Source organism: Lissotriton helveticus, chromosome 5_1 (genome assembly GCF_964261635.1).
Source record: "Lissotriton helveticus chromosome 5_1, aLisHel1.1, whole genome shotgun sequence".
Lineage (NCBI taxonomy): Eukaryota > Metazoa > Chordata > Amphibia > Caudata > Salamandridae > Lissotriton > Lissotriton helveticus.
In genome coordinates this window covers 1288560194-1288579761 of record NC_136065.1, presented here as the reverse complement: position 1 = coordinate 1288579761, position 19568 = coordinate 1288560194, and the positions used below count along the sequence as shown (strand labels likewise).

The following is a 19568-nucleotide window of genomic DNA, read 5'->3' as shown; positions in this document are numbered from 1 at the left end:
TCAAATATAGTAAAATGGGCTGAAAGCTGTAATCTATTGTCAATTTAATCTCATTGACTGAAGTCCTCAAGTTGTGGCTGAAGGCAGCAAATTAGAAATACTGCTTAACCAGCACACCGATTTTGGTTTAAAAATAGGAGTGTGAAAATTACATTTGGGTAAAAAGGCAAACCTGTATAACTAACCCACACATGACACGAAGCTATTTGGCAGCTGGGTTGATATGCCTAAATACATAGGTACTGTAGGGCCATATGTAGGTAATTTCTATTTACCGATTCCTAAATACCGAATGTTACCGATTCGGTATTTAAGAAACGGTAAATAGAATGTAGGTAAACAATCGGTAAATATTACCGATTCGGTAATATTCGTTATTACCGATTCGGTATTTACTGAATCGGTAATAAGGAATACCTTCCCATTCATTCCTATGGGCCTGGAGGCCCATAGGAATGAATGGGAAGCCATTCACTATTACCGATTCGGTAAATACTGAATCAGTAATGGGGTGTGCATATTCAAGGGTGGCAGGGTGTCACATTGACACCCTGTTGCACCCCTGAATCGTGCATGTGTGCATGTGTGGCGCACATACATACCCTAAGGGCATGTATGTCTGCCACATGGCACTTTTAAAAAAGCACAAAATTGCTTTTTAAAAACTTGTAGTTGGTGGTAAATAACGAATCCTTAAACCAAAAATGCACTCACTTGAGTGCTCCCTACATAGGATTTAAGGATTCGGTAAATTACCGATTCCTTAAATTAAGGAATCGGCATTTTACCGATTCCTTAAAATAACGAATCGGTAAACTACCGAATCCTTAAATCCAGCCTCCTACATTGCAAAGGGCTAAATACCGGTCGGTAACGGGAAATTTAAAGATTTTCAGCTATTACCGACCGTATTAGCCCACCTACATATAGCCCAAGATGTTTTAGTGTAGCTCCATTCAAATGTTTTGCAATTAATCCCACCACTAATAAATAGCAGAACATGTCAATTTTACAGGCTGAGTACCATCCACCTTCTGTTTGTATATCCTGCTCTAATGGCAGATATATTTTCTGAACAAAAAGAGGTCGTGGAGAACCACGGCCTACGTAGAGCACTGTGAAGGACAATAATGTCTTCAAAATATTTCCATCAAGATTAATGTGCGAATATGTTATGTTCAAACAATTTTAATTCTTAGTAACTTTCATCAAAGAGTCATAATGTATTTTATACAAAACCTTCCAATTTAGCAGTAGCAAAACATACAACTATGGCGATTCATGATATGACAAGAATCAATTACTTGAAATGAAAATTAAGGAATAATAACACATATCAATAATCAGAAATAAATCATTATAAATTAACATTCCCAATGCATTTTGGGCTCATTCTGAACCCTTCTTCAGGGGATGAAGTTTCAAAGTATAATAGACATGCATCAAATCTTTTTGATCCTCCTTCGGAATCTACAACACAATAAATATCGGTTCATCTTACAGTAGTTCTCAAAGCAAAAACATTTAATTCATAGAAAGTTACAGAGTTACAATGTGGTGACTAGGATTTGCACTCAAAGAATCACAGTAATTTAGAAAAGCCAAATGGTCTGCCCAAAGAAGAAAGCACCCTGAATAAGTAGTATTGAAAAAAGCAAAAATTCAACATGCATTAAAAAACATCTGAATTTAAAAATACCACAGCATGAAACCACCCTAAACTTATGTGTCAAAATATCAGAAACAATGTGTCAAGCCGAGAATACCAAAAGTAACCTGAAGGTGTTCTTACCCTCTGAATTTACAACTTCACTCTCTGTATCACTAGAAACAGAAGTAAGGATGATTGTAAAAATAAATTCAGAAAGAAAAAAGAAGAACCGAGAGACATCAGACATGATAGAGAAAGCAGGTCTTACCCGTCGCTGTAAGAGAAGAGAATAGAATTTCTCTGTTTTCAAAATATGGGTCCTCATGAGATAACCCCCAGAAGTGTAACCGGTTCGGATAATCCAGTAGAAACCCCGAGCATTCCGAATCCAAACGCCGGTGCTTTGTGATAAAGAGTGAGTCTATGACAGAACTACCAGGCTAACAAGAAACAAGTCCGTTAAAATGTCAATGATAAGATGCTCACCTAGAGTAGTGAAAACGTGGTTCCAAAGTCTGAAAACAAAAATTAAGCGAACGCCGATCTTCGCGGTATCAAACTCTACCCAGAATGCCCCACTCGTTAAAAGGTCCACGAACGTGAACTGAGAAAAAAGTTAAAGGGATACTAACAAAATTACCGAATTGATCGGAAAGCAACTTTATTGTACCGATCTCTGCCAAAGACACGGAACACTTCCCCTCAGCTTACAATATGATAATAGAATACTAACGTGCGTTTATCTTACTAGCAGTATACGAAGGTGTACAGCCTACGATATAAAGGTTGCATGCCGTGTAAGTAATATTGAAAAACTGTCTCATGTTGAGAATTAAACTCATAATTCAATCAACCATAAAAGGCCCAGCTACAAACGTCAAAGGGTATACGTAATGTCTACACAGCTACAAAAAAGGAAGAGAAGTAAATAAAATAAAAATGAAATATATTAATGAAAATAAATTCATGAAAATAAATAGATTTTATGTGGCAACTCCTGAAAATGTGCTGCAGTGAACCAATGTACTAAGTACACAAAATGACGGGGAGAAGAGAAAAGACGCAAAACAGAAAGAAGAAATAGAGTGCAAATCCTATTACAAGAAATGTAAAAATCCAACTTTAGATACATCTTCAAAGGAAACACAGTAACTCATAATGATCATTGAGCCCCCCTGAAATCACCGTACCCAGCAGTTTTATCCAGGGTGTCTCTCTACGTGCCAATGCAGTGTTAATATTTGTGCCTGTATTAACTGCTACCATCTCTAGAATGGTGAATCTCAATTGTGGAATAGTATGTGAAGCTTGTATCCAATGGGCCACAAGTGAGGAGTTAGTGTTTTTATTTCTAATCCTACTCTTATGCTCTACCATGCAAGACTTAACCTTACGACTGGTTCTTCCCACATAAACAAGTCCACAGGGACATTTAATCGCATATATCACTTTCTCAGTGTTACAGTCTGCTGTGTGACGTAATTTGATGTTTCTGCCTGTGTGTGGATGTGTAAAAACATCCCCCGTGATGACATTACCACACTGTCCACAATTGTAACATTTCTTCATCCCCCTTTGCCCTGATTTATCTGCTGTGACCGTGGGTTTCAGAAGTTCTCGTACTTTTTTTGACCTGTTTTAAGCAAATATGGGAGGACCCTGAAACACTGTGAGGAAGTCGGGTTCATTTTCTATAATTTCCCAACGGTGTCGAATGATGGATTTAATTGAAGATGCTTGTGAGAGAGCGCAAACTGACCTAAATGTATGAGTGCATCACACTTACCTGTAGTAAGCACAAATCATGAGGAGAAATGCCATGAGTGCTAATAGTATCTGAAATTATATTCTGAATGTATAGCTAACGTAGAGATTTAAGTAGAAGTGGAACTAATACAGAAATGTGTGACACTATATGATTTTAGTAGATGTGATTATTTCTGAATCCATGTCGTGTAGCTGCTAAAATGTAAGATGGTATGTGGTTAAACGCAGAATGTGGTAGGCCTCAGGGCCAGAGCTAAAAGGGAAGGTGTTTCTTTTCACGACATAGATTGTATTAATGTTTTGGTCATTGCATTAATGGGCCATGATTTATAGATGTGTTTACTGAATAATAGAATAAGAGTATTAACATGCTTTACTTAATGAAGAAGTTGAATGCTATAATCATTATGAGAAATATTGTAGGCCTGAAATGTTTTAACATTGATTTACACGTACATGTCTGGGCCAAGAAATGTTGCAAGCCTTTTTGGAAGTCTATGAGAGTTGGGTTCTTGGCTGCAGATGTCTGTCTGCAAGGAAAGGGGGGATCCAATTATAAATGAATGAATAGAGGTCTGTTCAGTAGACGGCCCAGACATGGAGGAGGGTTCCGGAATGTTTAAGGGGTATCAGCGGGCCGGAGAGGAGTCTGAGAAGCAAGGTCAACTCCAACGTATGAGGCCCAACACAAAGCAGCATGGAAAAAGCCAGAAGCTACACCACGTGAGAGGCGTCTTGCGAGGGGCGTCTCAAATGTTGTTGACTGTTTTGTATTAGGGACAGCACCCCTGGGTGGAGTTAGAGCAGATGCCTGAGGACCCTTTAGAGAGCGGATGGGTAGGCAGAGAGGGGTCATGACTGGAGAACTATAGGTTTTCACCAAGAGACTTAGAGTGAGTGACTTCCCTTGGGGGTCATTCACTGCTGACACCTTTGTTAGGTTGGGATTTGGTTAAGTAGGGATACCATCTAGAGCAGGGTAGGGACAGCCTAACCTGTGCGTTTTCCTCCAACTTAAATGAAGGAGAGATATGCGTCAATGCTGATAGCTTTGTTATTCTTAGAACTTGTGTTAGTAATTTCCGTTGCTCGTCTGAGGGCTTTCAGAGAGCACATGTATGTAATTGGACCTGTGTATCTCGTGAATCTCATTCTGAGATGCCTGTATTTGCAGCTTATCATATCTTTACAATAAACTTTTGAAAGCTAGAAGTTGTTTGTGATCTTTGGGAGCAGGGTCCTTTATTGGGTGAACTGGTTTGGTAACAGGGGCACTTTCTTCCTCCAAGACAGGCAACAAAGGTTCAGTCGACCAGATCGAGGTTTGGATCAATAGTGATGAGGTATCGATCAAAATCTCGCCCTTCCAGTTGGTAGCAGAGGATGGTTGCCTTCTTGAGGACGGTGACCTAGGCCAGGTTAGCTTGCCCCAAGGCCCCTAGAGATCGATGATCGGAAGAACCGCCCGCTGAAGAAGATCCGGATGACGTGAGACAGAAAAAGCAGCAGTATCGGTCGAGAGTGAGTATAAAGGGTCATGCGTGTTAGATTGCGGTGTTTTTGTATTGTATCTATGTTGTAATGTCTGGCGGAGTTGAATGTCTGTAGAGTGACTGTGGAACAGGTTGTGAGCGCGCGCAACCGGTGGAAATCTTAAGTTCAAGGAGAGCTTAAGTGGTTCGGGTGTATCGGACACCCAGAGTAATTGTTAACTAGTGTGAAGGGGGTCATGAGGTACCATTGATCACCCGAAAGACCGAGATAGGGGGAATGTAAGAGTGAGTGCGTGAGTAACGGACGCTGGTCGGAGGTTACTGTGTGTGTAAGCAACCTATCAGAGAGACGATAGACATTTCGTCAGTTGTGTTGACAATTACATATCGACTGTGGACGTACAGTCGAGGGAAGTGACCGCTTGGTCGGAAGTAGTCATTTTTCGGTGTATGAATGGGACGCATGCATGACCGGGAGACGAGTTGAGAAAGGAGGGGTGCTGCTGCGAAGCGGAGAAAAGTGACGTCAGGTAGTGTCGCGCAGTGATTGGCTGACCGAAGAAAGACCGCGCCGTGATAGGCCAGCTAGCAAAGACGTCAGAAAGTGTCGCGACGTGATTGGCCGACCGGAGAAAGACCGCGCTGCGATAGGCCAAGTTAACAAAGCCGCGACAGGATTGGTGGATTGTCATCAGGAAGTAAACAGGGTAGCGAGGCTGGATATTGTGCGCATAATTATGAAGTGTTTTAAATGGCTGAGAGCGGTGTTTAAAAAAGAGAAGCGGGGATCGTATGAAGGGGAAGAAGCCCCGCCGGAGGGTACGCCAGCTCGTTACATGGCAGTGAATGTTGGGTTGCATACGATCCTTTGGATATCAGAGTGGAGTAAGATTACTGAAGGAAATGAGGAACTGACGTTCCCGAAGTACGGGACGTTCAGATTAGAGGTGTTACATCGATTAAAATCAGTCATGACCTCAATGAGACCCTTGCCTAGACCGACCCAGTTTGAAGCTCTTGAAGCATGGATTAGGGCAGCGCATGAAAAGAATATGAACAGACGACAAGAAAGGGTGAAACGATCGGTAAGGGCAGTGCAGGATGCCAGGTGGGATGCGGATGCTAAAAGATGGAGAGTGCATAACATGGAAGTAAATAAACTGTACCCAGTGTTAGAGGTGCCCGTAAATAAAAGCCCCCTAGAAGAAGATGATGAGAGCGAAACAGAGGACAGCCTGATAAACAGATTACTGACAGACAGGCCACCCCCGTATAATAGAGCAGGGGGAGAGGTCGAGAATAGTGAAGGAGAAAAGGGGGGCAATGCAGGAGAGCATAGACCGCTTCCCAGTTCAGAGTGGGATCCTGAGGCAAAGAAAGAGCTGTCCCAGCCTAGTCAGGTGCAACAGGTAGTCGGGAGGTTTGTGGTACAAAGAGCGCCGGAAACGGAGTGCGCCACATCCTACGGATTACCAGATGCACTACAGGTACCTGTTACCATAGGTCCTATAATATCGATATATGACCAAGAGAGAGCGAGAGGGGAAGAACGGGTACGGAAGGACAGAGAAAGAGCAGGGACGGCAAGGAGGAACGATACGATTAATTCCCCAAGTCAGATGCCGATACCGAGAGAGTGGAGCACCCCGATGCACACAGCAGGGGACCCAGGAGGGGATCCTGGGGGCCCTAGATGGCCAGTGGATCTGAGGGGATCTGGACGAAAATCCTTTCAAGAGCTAAATGAGTACATGAAGAAGTGGGATGAGGCAGTGGAGGCTCACAAGAGCATCATAGCTGCAGAAGCTGAAAGGGAAAGTCAGGACAGCAGACCTCGGACTCACTGCGGGGCTGGGGAGAGCAGCCCGGAGTGGGACTGTAGAGAGAGAGATAGTAGGGGAGTCACCCATTGGGCCCGGAGTGGGAATAGAACAGATCTGGAAAACGGGGGCCCCGGGAGTGGAGGGGTGGCGTGCCCAATACTCAGTGAAGGGGAGAGGAGAGCGCAAGAGTACAGAAACAGCTTTAAGTGTCCACACTGTGTGCCCGGCACCAGAGAACAGAATGGGAGTTGTGAGAGGTCGCACCATAGTCCCTGTGATGACGGAAATGAGCGCAGCCCAGGGAATATGGGGAACCAGGAAGGAGCGTATCGGATACTGAGCGATACTAGGCAAAGGGAGAGTAGCGACCAGAGGGAAAATAACAGAGAGGCGCACGGTGAAAGGAGAGAAGAAGAAGAGAGTGGGCAGAGAAAGAGTGGGGGTAACAGGCCCGTGTTCCATCACCTTCCAAGATCGGATGGCCGAGCATGGGACCTGGAGAGATGGGAGCAAGGGAGACCACTCATTAACTCTCCTGAGCCCAAACGTAGAGCTCGAAGTTGGGATGGTAGGGAGACCAGTGAGCCCCCTTCGAAAGACATATTGCGAGCTGAGATAAAAGCCAAGAGACTTGATGTCGCCAGCTTAAGGTCAGACCTGGATGACATGATAGATGGTACCCTGCCTTTGGAAAGAATGGAAATGTATGAGCAAGATGAAATACTGTATATGGCAAAGGACATTACTCGAAAAGCGAGAGCAATCCATGAGAAGTTAGTCGAACTAGCAGGCAAATATATGGTGGACCTGTCAAGAACCAAAGCATTACAGGGTAACCACAGGCTACATTATACAGATCGAGACCCAGATGAGAGGAGAACGATTGGGCTGAAAACGCACATAAGGGAACTGATTACTGGAATAAGGACATGGAGGGCACTAGATAAGTGGGAAGAGAGGTGGTCCAAGAAAGGGACCGGCAGGAGAAGCACGCTTGGTATGACACCAGGAGGACTGCAGGGAATAGAAGCTTACCCTTTGCGTGAAGTCGCAAATGGGAACTATGTGCATGTCCCTTGGAGTAGGGGAGATTTAGCTGCTTTTACCACCTCCTTCCCCAAATTGCGGGAAAACCCAGTGGAGTGGTACAAGCAAGTCGAGAGATTTGTAAAAATCTCGAAGGTCCTATGGATAGATCTGAACACGCTGTTTGACATCGTAGTACCAGGAGATCTGTGGACAGCATGCAAGGTTAGCGCTGAGTGGCCCACAACGGAGCCAGAGAGAGATGCTAAGACTAATGGGCCGTCCGAGATTGTAATGGCAAAATTCGAGAGAGTGATGACTTGGCTGAAAGAGAAAGTGCCAATGCAAGACATAGATTGGGTCAGAATAGACCGAACCAGACAGGAACCCAAAGAGACCGTCCACGAATATTACGAGAGATTGCTGAAGGCGTTTAAACAGTATAGCGGCCTGGATGTAATGGATCCAAAAGACATAGGGCAATTCGTGTCCAAGTTCGTCCTGGGACTGAGACCGGATATTAGTTTAATGATTCAGCAACACTCGATTTGTTGGCAAAGTAAACCCCTAGACGAAATACTGAGGTATGCCAGGTACTGCTGTGATGAGATAGACTCCAAGGCTAAGAAACTAAAAGAAAAGTTGATGGTGGTACAGATGCAGGCAGCAGGAAAGGGGGGACAGCAGCAACAGCAGCAAGGGACAGGTACAGGAGGAAAGAAGCAGTACAGTCAGAACAAGGGTAATGAGGAGAGTTCCACCTTTAGACCCAGAACAGACATAGCTGCCTTGAAGAAAACGACTAGGTGCCACCAGTGTAACGAGGTGGGGCATTGGAAACGCGAGTGCCCCTACAATGTAGAGATAGGAGAGCAAGAGATAGAGGAGGAAGAGGTCCAGAGCGCGCCTACAAGAGGGGTGACGCCATACCAGGGAAAGGTGCTAAAAGGGGGGGCTCCTCCCCGAGCCCAGTTCCCGCAACCTCCTCGAGTAGGGACTATGGGTAAGACCTATAGACAGATGCCCCTGTTTGTAGAAGGGGAAGAGTGCTATTATGTGGACCCATTAACCGGACAGAGAGTGGAAAGAGAAGACTGCACCCTCGGGGCAGCCTTGGAGGTGGACCAGAGGGGACCTTATGTAGAAGCAGAAGTAGCAGGGTGCCCTACGACATTTCTGGTGGACACAGGAGCCACTAGATCCACGATCAGATCAGCTGCAGTTCCAGACCTGCCCATGTCTGGAGAGACCATACAAGTGGTAGGGGTCGCAAACAGGAGAATAACCAGCCAATTGACAGAACCGGTACAGGTGAAAATAGGGAAGTACAGCGATGAGCACCAGTTTGTGGTTTGCGATTCAAGTCCTGTGTGTCTGCTAGGGAGAGACCTGTTGTGTAAATTGAATTGTACTATATACTGTACACCTCAGGGAGTGGAGGTATTGACCAATGATGATGACGCAGATTTCAAAGTTGCAAACTCAAGAATATGCGTGGAGCTGTACCCTACTTTGACAGTAGATGAGCTCCCCTGGGACTTGAGAGAGACAGTGGCACCAGAAGTATGGGATTTCACTGGGGAAGAGATTGGATTGGTCAAAGGGGTGGACCCAGTGAAAATTGTAGTGAAACCGCATGCTGAGTTCCCAAGAACACCCCAATATAAATTGACTCCAGAAACGATTGCAGGCATAAAACCCGTGATCGAGTCCATGATTAAACAGGGAATACTGAAAGAAATCGTGGGTAGTCCATGCAACTCCCCGATTATGGGTCTGCAGAAACCAAATGGGAAATTTCGGATAGTGCAGGACCTTCGAAAGATTAATAACATAGTCGTTTCGTGTTGTCCAGTGGTACCGAATCCATCAGTGATACTGTTTCAGATTCCATTCCAAGCTGAGTGGTTCACTGTGATCGATCTTTGTCAGGCTTTCTTTTCGATCCCTCTGGACGAAGAAAGCCATTTTCTTTTCGCATTTAAGCTGGAAAATCGCGTCCTAACATGGTGTCGTATCCCTCAGGGGTATACAGAGAGCCCATCGATCTTTAACCAGCTTTTGAAGAAAAATCTTGAAAGTCTAGTGCTGCCCCAGAAGTCAGTTCTGGTCCAGTACATAGACGACCTCCTCGTGGCGTCAGAAACAGAAGAAGCTTGCAGGGAGGACTCCATTGCTTTGTTAAATCACCTAGCTGCCAATGGGCACAAGGTGTCCCCGGGGAAGTTGCAGTACTGCCTGACAGAAGTGCAGTACTTGGGACACAGAATAGAGAAAGGCAAACGAAAGGTGTCACCAGACAGGATAGAGGCGATCATGAAAATGAATGCGCCTAAGACACAGAGAGAGGTCAGGATGTTCCTAGGGATGGTGGGTTATTGCCGACAGTGGATCGTGAACTTTTCACTGAAAGCAAAGCCCTTGCAAAAACTGACGCACAAGGAGGTGAGCGACCCGGTACCATGGGACAAAGACTGTTTGATGGCATTCCTACAGCTGCGAGAGGACCTGTGTCGTGCTCCGGCATTGGGAATGCCTGATTACAATAAACCATTTTTTCTTTACTGTTGTGAGAGAGAAGGTTGCGCGTTGTCTGTGTTAGTCCAAATCCATGGGAATGCCCGTAGACCAGTTGCTTATTTCTCGGCTACTTTAGACCCAGTAGCCGCAGCGTTGCCCGGATGTCTCAAATCCGTTGCTGCAACGGGTGTCAGCATTGAAAGATGTGAAAATATCGTCATGGGGCACCCGTTAGAGGTGTGCGTGCCCCATTCTGTTGAACTGTTGATGACCAGGACCAAAACACAGCATCTGACCAACAGCAGGCTCACGCGCTATGAGCAAGTTATTCTTGCTGCAGAGAATGTGACCCTCAAGAGATGCTCTGTTTTGAACCCTGCCACCTTGATGCCACTCCCAAATGATATCGAGGATGATGATGAATGTACAGACCATGACTGCCTTGATGTGACTGAACTATGCACCAAACCCAGACCCGACATCGTAGATGAGCCACTGACCGACCCAGACGAAATTTTCTTTGTCGATGGCTCATGTGTAAGAGACGAAGTTGGGCAGTTGAGAGCAGCTTATGCTGTTTGTACAATTACTGGAGTTGTGGAAGCTGGGTGCCTGGAAGGAGTACACTCCGCTCAGGTAGCCGAGATTATTGCCTTGACACGTGCTTGCTTGGCAAGCAATCAAATTCGAGTCACCATATACACCGACAGCCAATATGGTTATGGGGTGGTTCATGATTACGGGCAGTTATGGTCTCAAAGAGGGTTCATGACCTCTTCAGGCTCTCCCATTCGCAATGGAGAGTTTGTGCGCCTGTTGTTAGAGGCGTTGCAATGCCCAGCAGGTATCGCAGTTGTAAAGTGCACCGCACATACCAGAAATGAGGACTTCGTTTCGAAAGGCAATAGATATGCTGATGAAGTTGCGCGGTATTGCGCGGAACAAGGGTACTCTTTCACAGAGGTGGAAGTGGGTGGAATAAATGTAAGGACTGAATTAGCCATGATACTGGAAACTGTTGATACTTGGGATGAACTGTCAAACATGCAAGAAAATGCTCCTGATTCTGAAAAAGAAACATGGGAAAAGGCAGGATGTGTAATGGGTGAGTCCCATTTTTGGGTCTCAGCAGACGGCAGAGCAGTGTTGCCCAATGAGATGGTGAGTCCAATGGCTAGACTCATACATGGTCCCGTACACTTAGGGAGAGATGCTATGCTGAGAGTGTTTAGACAGACTTGGTACAATCCTAAGTTTAGAATAGCAGCAGAAGCAGTGTGCCAGCGTTGTGTGACCTGCCAGCAGCTGAACGTAGGAAAAAGAACACCAGTTGCACTAAGTCACATAGGAAGGTCTGGAGGTCCATTCAATCGAATGCAGATAGATTTCATTGAAATGCCAAGGTGCAACCGCCTCCGCTATGTCCTGGTGGTTGTTTGTGTGTTCTCCAGATGGGTTGAGGCATACCCTACACGTAGGTGCGACACCCTCACAGTGGCCAAGTTACTGCTTAGGGAACTCATTCCGCGCTTCGGGGTGCCGGCCTTTTTGGAATCAGATAGGGGAACACATTTTAACAGCGAGCTTGTGAAAATGATTTGTGCAGCTCTGAATATCGATCAGAAGTTGCATTGCAGTTACCGACCAGAAGCCTCAGGAATTGTGGAGCAGATCAATGGCACGATCAAGGCCAGAATAGCTAAAGTTTGTTCCTCAACGACCCTGAGTTGGCCTGACGCCCTGCCATTGGTCCTCATGAGCCTTCGTAGTACCCCAGACAGAAGAACGGGGTTGTCACCACATGAGGTGTTAATGGGGAGAGCAATGAGGCTGCCATCTGTCCCAACTACTGCACTGTTAAATATCACAGATGATATGATCCTGGACTATTGTAAGGGGCTGTCTGACGCCATTCGTTCTGTGTCCCTTCAGGTGCAGGCTGCCGAGGTTCCATCGTGCCAGGGCCCGTGCCATGACCTGTACCCTGGGGACTGGGTCCTGGTGAAAAAACATGTGAGAAGAAGCTGCTTGGATATTCGTTGGCGTGGGCCCTTCCAGATCATCCTGATCACGAACACAGCTGTGAAGGTGGGAGGCCTGCCCAATTGGATCCACGCGTCACATACGCGAAGGGTTCCAGCACCTCGGGAAGAAACAGCTCCTCTCTCGGATAGACGTCCAGAAGAGGACCGAGAAGCCATAGAGGGGGCTAGCCAAGCTGTAGAGGTGCCAGCGGAAGCAGGGAACGAGTCTGACCAAGCTGAGGACGGTCAGTACAACAGCGAAACGGAAGACGCTACAGAAGGAGAAAGTAGCTGGGAGTACGAGTCAGACACTGACAGGTCTGACAGAGAGCGAGAACAGACAAGAAGGAGAAGGAGTAGAAGGGCACGTGGAGAAGCTAATTGGCCGCAAAGAAGGAGCTCTAGCCTGAGGTCAACTCCAGAGGTAACCCTTCCTCCGATATCAGAAGACTCAGACCCGGAAGAAGGTGCTCAGGGCGCTGAAGCACCCGACCGAAGAAGGTCAAGAAGAGTGCGTGTGCCTAACAGAAGATACTCCACACCTGAGTGGACATATCTGGCGACAAATGTCTGTGAAACCGGAGACAGGGAGGATCCGAGCGGTGGTGGTGTCCAGTTCTGAGCCCATTGTCACCGTGGAAATACGACTGTTGGTACCCGGAGTCGAACAAGAAGGGTCACTAACATTCATGCTCCCCAGACCTCCCCGCCTCAGCAAGTTAAAACACATGTTTCTTTCAGAATTGCAATTCCCCGACTTTGGTACAACGATAACAGCACATGAAGAGCACAATCTTCGTTTGGAAATACTGAACTTTGCTATCGAAGCTGCAGGCACAGGCTTGATAGTAGACTGTTAAAGGACTTTGTAAATAAAGTGAACAGAAAAAAGAAGATTACCTAGCGCCCAGGAAGCAGAGAATTTTAGGGAACTTCCCTTGAGTTGATGGAGAAGGGCTAGGGTTGTCTTTATTGAACTGTTAAAGGACTTTTGCGAAGAAGGTTGTCAGCTTCCAGTTGTGTGGATTCTAAAGACAAAAGGATTAAAAAGAGACTGTAAAGGAACGAGAGGAAAAGAACTTTTTGCTAAGATAAGAGAGAGCCATATTGTCTGACGAAATGGAGGCCGGCACCCAGAACCGCAGAGCTAAATGTATAATAGGTACACTAATAGTAGGAGTGATAATATTAATAGCTTTAGTGGTAACAATTTCTTATGTAAAGGGACATGAGGAAGAGGCAAAGGTAACTGATGTGAATTCTGTAGAAACGCTTACACCTACTGTTGCTGGTGAGAAAAGGGAAAACACTCAAGAGAAAGCGTTATTAGCTGCAGAAGCCCGCAGGTTACACGTAGATGAGTCCCAAGGAGACTTTAGGTCAAATGCTTATGCTAAACTTTTATATGAATACGTGGATGCCATGGAGGTTAAGGACTGTTACGTCTGCATGCAGTTGCCGGCGTCTGTAGATGAAGGCATTAGATACCATCACCTCCCGCTGACATATGGCATTACATGTAGCTTATTGCTTAGTATATTTTATGAGAGAGATAGTTTCGAATACTATTTCTCCAATTATGATTCAGTGTTGCCAGAAGTCCCAAATTATAAGCAGATGAACAAATGGGATTACTGGAAGAGTGAAGACAGATTGGCCAAGTTCTTCATTCCTTGGATTACTTTAGATACTTCACATGCCCGTAGAAATAACCTGACATGCAAGGTGTCAGAAGTCGAGAAGAAGTTCATAGGGCAGGTGGATGATCGTTACAGGAGACAAAAGATTTTGAAAAAATCAGGACAATGGAAAACAGATTGGACCGAGGAAGAGAAGGCACACAAGAGAAAGGGTAGTAGTGGTCCAATAGCTTTAGATAAGACGCAGAGAGGAAAGCTATGTCTTCACCGAGCCAAAACGTATTATGAAAATGTATACGTGGGAGAAGTTGACTGTGAACATGCTTTCAATATAGAGTACTATACTAAGGATTTCCTGAAAGGAATGCAAGTGATTCCAAATGTGTATTTTGTATGTGGAAGAAATGCCTATGTGAGACTACCTGACAACTGGTATGGATCATGTTACCTAGCAATTGTTTTCCCCAAAATATATCATGCACAAGACTTAGTGATCATTGAGGGCAAGGCATCATCGAGGGGAAGGAGAGATGTAGGAGATGCAGAAATGGTTGGAGATGTCTTTGGAGCTATGTTCCCTCTTTTGGGTCTAATCCTTAATGATGTTAAAATTAGACGACTGGCAACAGTCGTCGACAGGTTGTCTGCCAGCACTGCTCAGTCCTTAATGCTGGTAGAAGGAGAGATGCAATCGATAAGGGCTATGGTTCTTCAGAACCGTCTTGCGTTAGATGTCCTACTAGCAAAAGAGGGCGGAGTCTGTAAGGCTTTGAAGGTTCAGGAATGTTGTACTTACATTCCAGACAATTCAAAGCCCCTTGAGAAAGTTATTAGGAACATAACGGATATTCACAAAGAGATCGAAGACTTGAGTAGAGAAAATGTCTGGGAAAAGGTGGGCCATGGAATGAGTGCAGTTGGAGGGTGGATTTCCACCCTAGGCAAAAGCTTTGTGTGGTATATACTAAAACCTATCATCATAATATTGATCTGTGGGATCATATTGTGGGGATTGGTGAGGGTATTCAAATGGTACAAAGCAAGAAAGTCAGAAAGGGCCCAAAGAGAGCAGCTGCAGAGATTGGCTGCCATACAAGATAATCAGTACAGGAGTCTGAGGGCTCTGGAAGCGCAGAGACAAGTTATGCTAGCAATAACTACAGTTTAAATGTTAGTGATGACCCCGAGAGGTCATCAAAGGGGGGAACTGAGAGAGCGCAAACTGACCTAAATGTATGAGTGCATCACACTTACCTGTAGTAAGCACAAATCATGAGGAGAAATGCCATGAGTGCTAATAGTATCTGAAATTATATTCTGAATGTATAGCTAACGTAGAGATTTAAGTAGAAGTGGAACTAATACAGAAATGTGTGACACTATATGATTTTAGTAGATGTGATTATTTCTGAATCCATGTCGTGTAGCTGCTAAAATGTAAGATGGTATGTGGTTAAACGCAGAATGTGGTAGGCCTCAGGGCCAGAGCTAAAAGGGAAGGTGTTTCTTTTCACGACATAGATTGTATTAATGTTTTGGTCATTGCATTAATGGGCCATGATTTATAGATGTGTTTACTGAATAATAGAATAAGAGTATTAACATGCTTTACTTAATGAAGAAGTTGAATGCTATAATCATTATGAGAAATATTGTAGGCCTGAAATGTTTTAACATTGATTTACACGTACATGTCTGGGCCAAGAAATGTTGCAAGCCTTTTTGGAAGTCTATGAGAGTTGGGTTCTTGGCTGCAGATGTCTGTCTGCAAGGAAAGGGGGGATCCAATTATAAATGAATGAATAGAGGTCTGTTCAGTAGACGGCCCAGACATGGAGGAGGGTTCCGGAATGTTTAAGGGGTATCAGCGGGCCGGAGAGGAGTCTGAGAAGCAAGGTCAACTCCAACGTATGAGGCCCAACACAAAGCAGCATGGAAAAAGCCAGAAGCTACACCACGTGAGAGGCGTCTTGCGAGGGGCGTCTCAAATGTTGTTGACTGTTTTGTATTAGGGACAGCACCCCTGGGTGGAGTTAGAGCAGATGCCTGAGGACCCTTTAGAGAGCGGATGGGTAGGCAGAGAGGGGTCATGACTGGAGAACTATAGGTTTTCACCAAGAGACTTAGAGTGAGTGACTTCCCTTGGGGGTCATTCACTGCTGACACCTTTGTTAGGTTGGGATTTGGTTAAGTAGGGATACCATCTAGAGCAGGGTAGGGACAGCCTAACCTGTGCGTTTTCCTCCAACTTAAATGAAGGAGAGATATGCGTCAATGCTGATAGCTTTGTTATTCTTAGAACTTGTGTTAGTAATTTCCGTTGCTCGTCTGAGGGCTTTCAGAGAGCACATGTATGTAATTGGACCTGTGTATCTCGTGAATCTCATTCTGAGATGCCTGTATTTGCAGCTTATCATATCTTTACAATAAACTTTTGAAAGCTAGAAGTTGTTTGTGATCTTTGGGAGCAGGGTCCTTTATTGGGTGAACTGGTTTGGTAACAGGGGCACTTTCTTCCTCCAAGACAGGCAACAAAGGTTCAGTCGACCAGATCGAGGTTTGGATCAATAGTGATGAGGTATCGATCAAAATCTCGCCCTTCCACTTGTATGGAGTGTTTCAAAACGAAAACTTCACGATTTTTAGAACGTTTCTCGACAGGTTTCAGTAAATTCTCTCTCGACTTCAATGCAACCTTACTGGTGGCCTCTGCCAGTATCTGCTCAGGATAACCTCTGGTTTTGTAGCGTGTCATTTGCTCACGCATCATCTCAGTGTATATTGCAGTGTCTGATGTGATTCTCTTAATCCTTGTAAGTTGAGAAACTGGCAAGTGACGTTTCAGGGAATAGGGATGTGCACTAGAAAAATGAAGTGCATTGTTAACATCTGTTGGCTTTCTGTATACTGATGTCTGTAAGCCTGAATTTGTCTTACTGATTTCTATGTCCAAAATGTGTAGTTTCTCTTGTTGTATGTCATATGTGAACTGGATCCTGGGGTTTAAACCATTTAGCTCCATGATGCATTCTTCCAACTGTGTCTTTGTTCCTTTCCAGATAACGAGTATGTCATCTATATATCGCACAAAAAGTGCTGCATTGTCCATCCATTTAGAATTACTCAAGATGTGTTTGTGTTCAAAATAAGCCATGAATGTGTTGGCATATGTGGGGGCTCCAGGAAAACCCATTGAGGTACCTGTCTTCTTTAAGTAAAAATGATTTTGCCGAATGAAATAACTGTGATACAGTGAAAAGTGGAGAAGTTCTAGTAAGAAAACACTCTAGTCTGAAGGTAGTGAGGAGTCCAGCAACCTCCATTCAACGGCCTCTATGCCCTCATTATGGGCAATTGACGTGTAAAGAGAAACCACATCTATGGTACATAAGATCACATCCTCAACAAATATGTGACGCACTTTCTCAAGTTTTAATAAATAGTCAGTAGTGTCCTTGATATAAGTTTCCCAGGCTTGTACCAATGGTTGCAAATGATGATCTAAATAGTAGCCAGGAGCTTCGTGTATCGAACTGCAACCCGCTACAATAGGTCGAAACGGTGGCCTCAATTTGTTCTTATGCATTTTCGGAAGCATATAGATTATTTATTTATTTATTTTTTATTTCAAAGATCTTTATTGTGCACACTAGTAATAACACAGCAAGAAGCCTACAACCCTGGGACCGGCTGCGTTGAACATAGAGTCAGCTTATCACTTCAGGAATAACACAGCTCTTCAGCCGACAACCCAGGGGTCCGGCGGCGTGGCAAATGGGGGTGTCCGTAGGTCGGTCATCACATGTATAGGATAAGCAGTTATCATATTGTAGCAATTATGTGGTAAACCTGCATACATTCCCCAATACACTCCGTCTCGCCCTGGGGAGACAACATAACTGTAGGCTAGCGACTTCTAGGAATTTCGAAACCAGTCGATTTTTATAAACAAGAACCCCCCCACCCAGTTACTCACACATTTAATTCTTTATGTTTTATAACCTTAATTCTCAATTCGGAAGCATATAGATATGCGGAATCTTGGGATTGGTATTTACCAAAAATTTGCCAGTGGTCTCATCAATGATCCCACTTGCCTCTGCCTGCGTGATAATGTTTGTTAATAATGTCAACATCTCTTGGGTGGGATCCTTCTCTAATCTGATATATGTGTCCAAATCCTGTACATGTAAATCAACATGAGAGTTGTAATAGTCGGTGTTGAGAATTACTAAGGCTCCACCTTTGTCGGCTGGTTTACAAATAATGGATCTGTCTTGTCGTAGTTTATTAATGTTCCGAAGTTCCTTCTGTGTAAGATTGGCACATGCTGGTTTGTTGAAAGTTATTTCTTTCAGATCTTTTTTAACCAGAAGTTCAAATGTATCAAGAGATTTGTGTGTAACAGGGGACATGAATCTACTCTTCGGCCGAAATAATTTAGTTTCTGCTTTGGGTTCCTCAGATGGTGGCAAAGTTGAAAAAAAACACCTCAGGCGTAGTTTACGCATTAATTTAAACAATGATACTTCAGTTTCCAGTTCATTCGAGGTATATGTGGGGTCAAAAGAAATTCCCTTATTCAAGACCCTCAGCTCTTCCTTGCTCAAAATCCTATCAGAGATATTCATTACTAAGGAATCTGTTTCTTGAGGCTCCTCTGAGGTCTTCCTGTTTCTGGTGCCTTTTTTACCTTTTCCCCTGCGGGTTCGAGTTCTGCAGGGGTTTGAACTTTGTCCGGAGGTGTTTTTGCTGTAGGACCCGCCACTAAAAATGGCTGCTGTGTACCCGACGAAGTTGCTGTTTCCTGTGATTGTCCACTGGTTTGTTGTTGTTGTACTACTGAAGCTTTGGGACGTTGGACTGTCAAATCCTGATCCGGCACTATGCTTTCTTCAGAAGAAGTCGTTCCTGGTTTCTTAAAAAATCTTTTTTGTGCATATGTCTCGGCCCAAGTGTATACCTCGTCTAATTTATAATCAATGGTATCCCTTCTGAACTTACGGATCTTACGTTCATGAACTTCCTTCGCATGTAGTTCAAGGTTCCTGTTAATGTCTTCCAGGACTTTATTCCAATCTTCACCGTCCATTTTTTGTGAGACCACATCTTTCAGTTTGTTAATGTCCAAGGTCAAATCCAATAAGATAGATGATATTTCTTCAATTATAAGGAGTATCAAATCCAAAGAACATTTGTTCAATAGAGCGTACCATCGTGACATAAACGCTTTATTGAATTTAAACAACATAGGTCTTAGAGCGATGCGTAACCCTCTGGGGATTCTCTTAACTTTATGATACTCTATTAGGGCTGTTGCGTGGAGTCGTTGGTTTACCTCCTTCTTAAGTAAATATTCTAGTTGTCTTAGCTGTTGTGTTGTACTTCCTGTAGAGGAACTAAAGTCTCTAACTTCTTTGACCAAAGCATATATTGATTCTGCTTCATCTGTCGTGTAGGCTTTAGTTTCAGCCTGATTTGTGGTTAACTCAGCTATGTCTTTCCAAGACATTTTCACTTGTGGGTGCTGGCTTCACTAGTGGGCCTATTAAGTGAAATACCGATACAGAGAGTGAAGGAGCACACCTGTTTCAAAGTAAGGAATAAACAATGTTTGCACTAAT

At 44.4% G+C, this 19568-nt stretch overlaps 1 protein-coding gene across 1 annotated transcript in view; it reads right to left on the bottom strand.

Moving 5' to 3' along the window:
* Positions 1-19568, bottom strand: part of PPFIA4 (PPFI scaffold protein A4) — a 1997086-nt gene that overhangs the window by 1312481 nt on the left and 665037 nt on the right. The gene's annotated exons all lie outside the window — the stretch shown is intronic.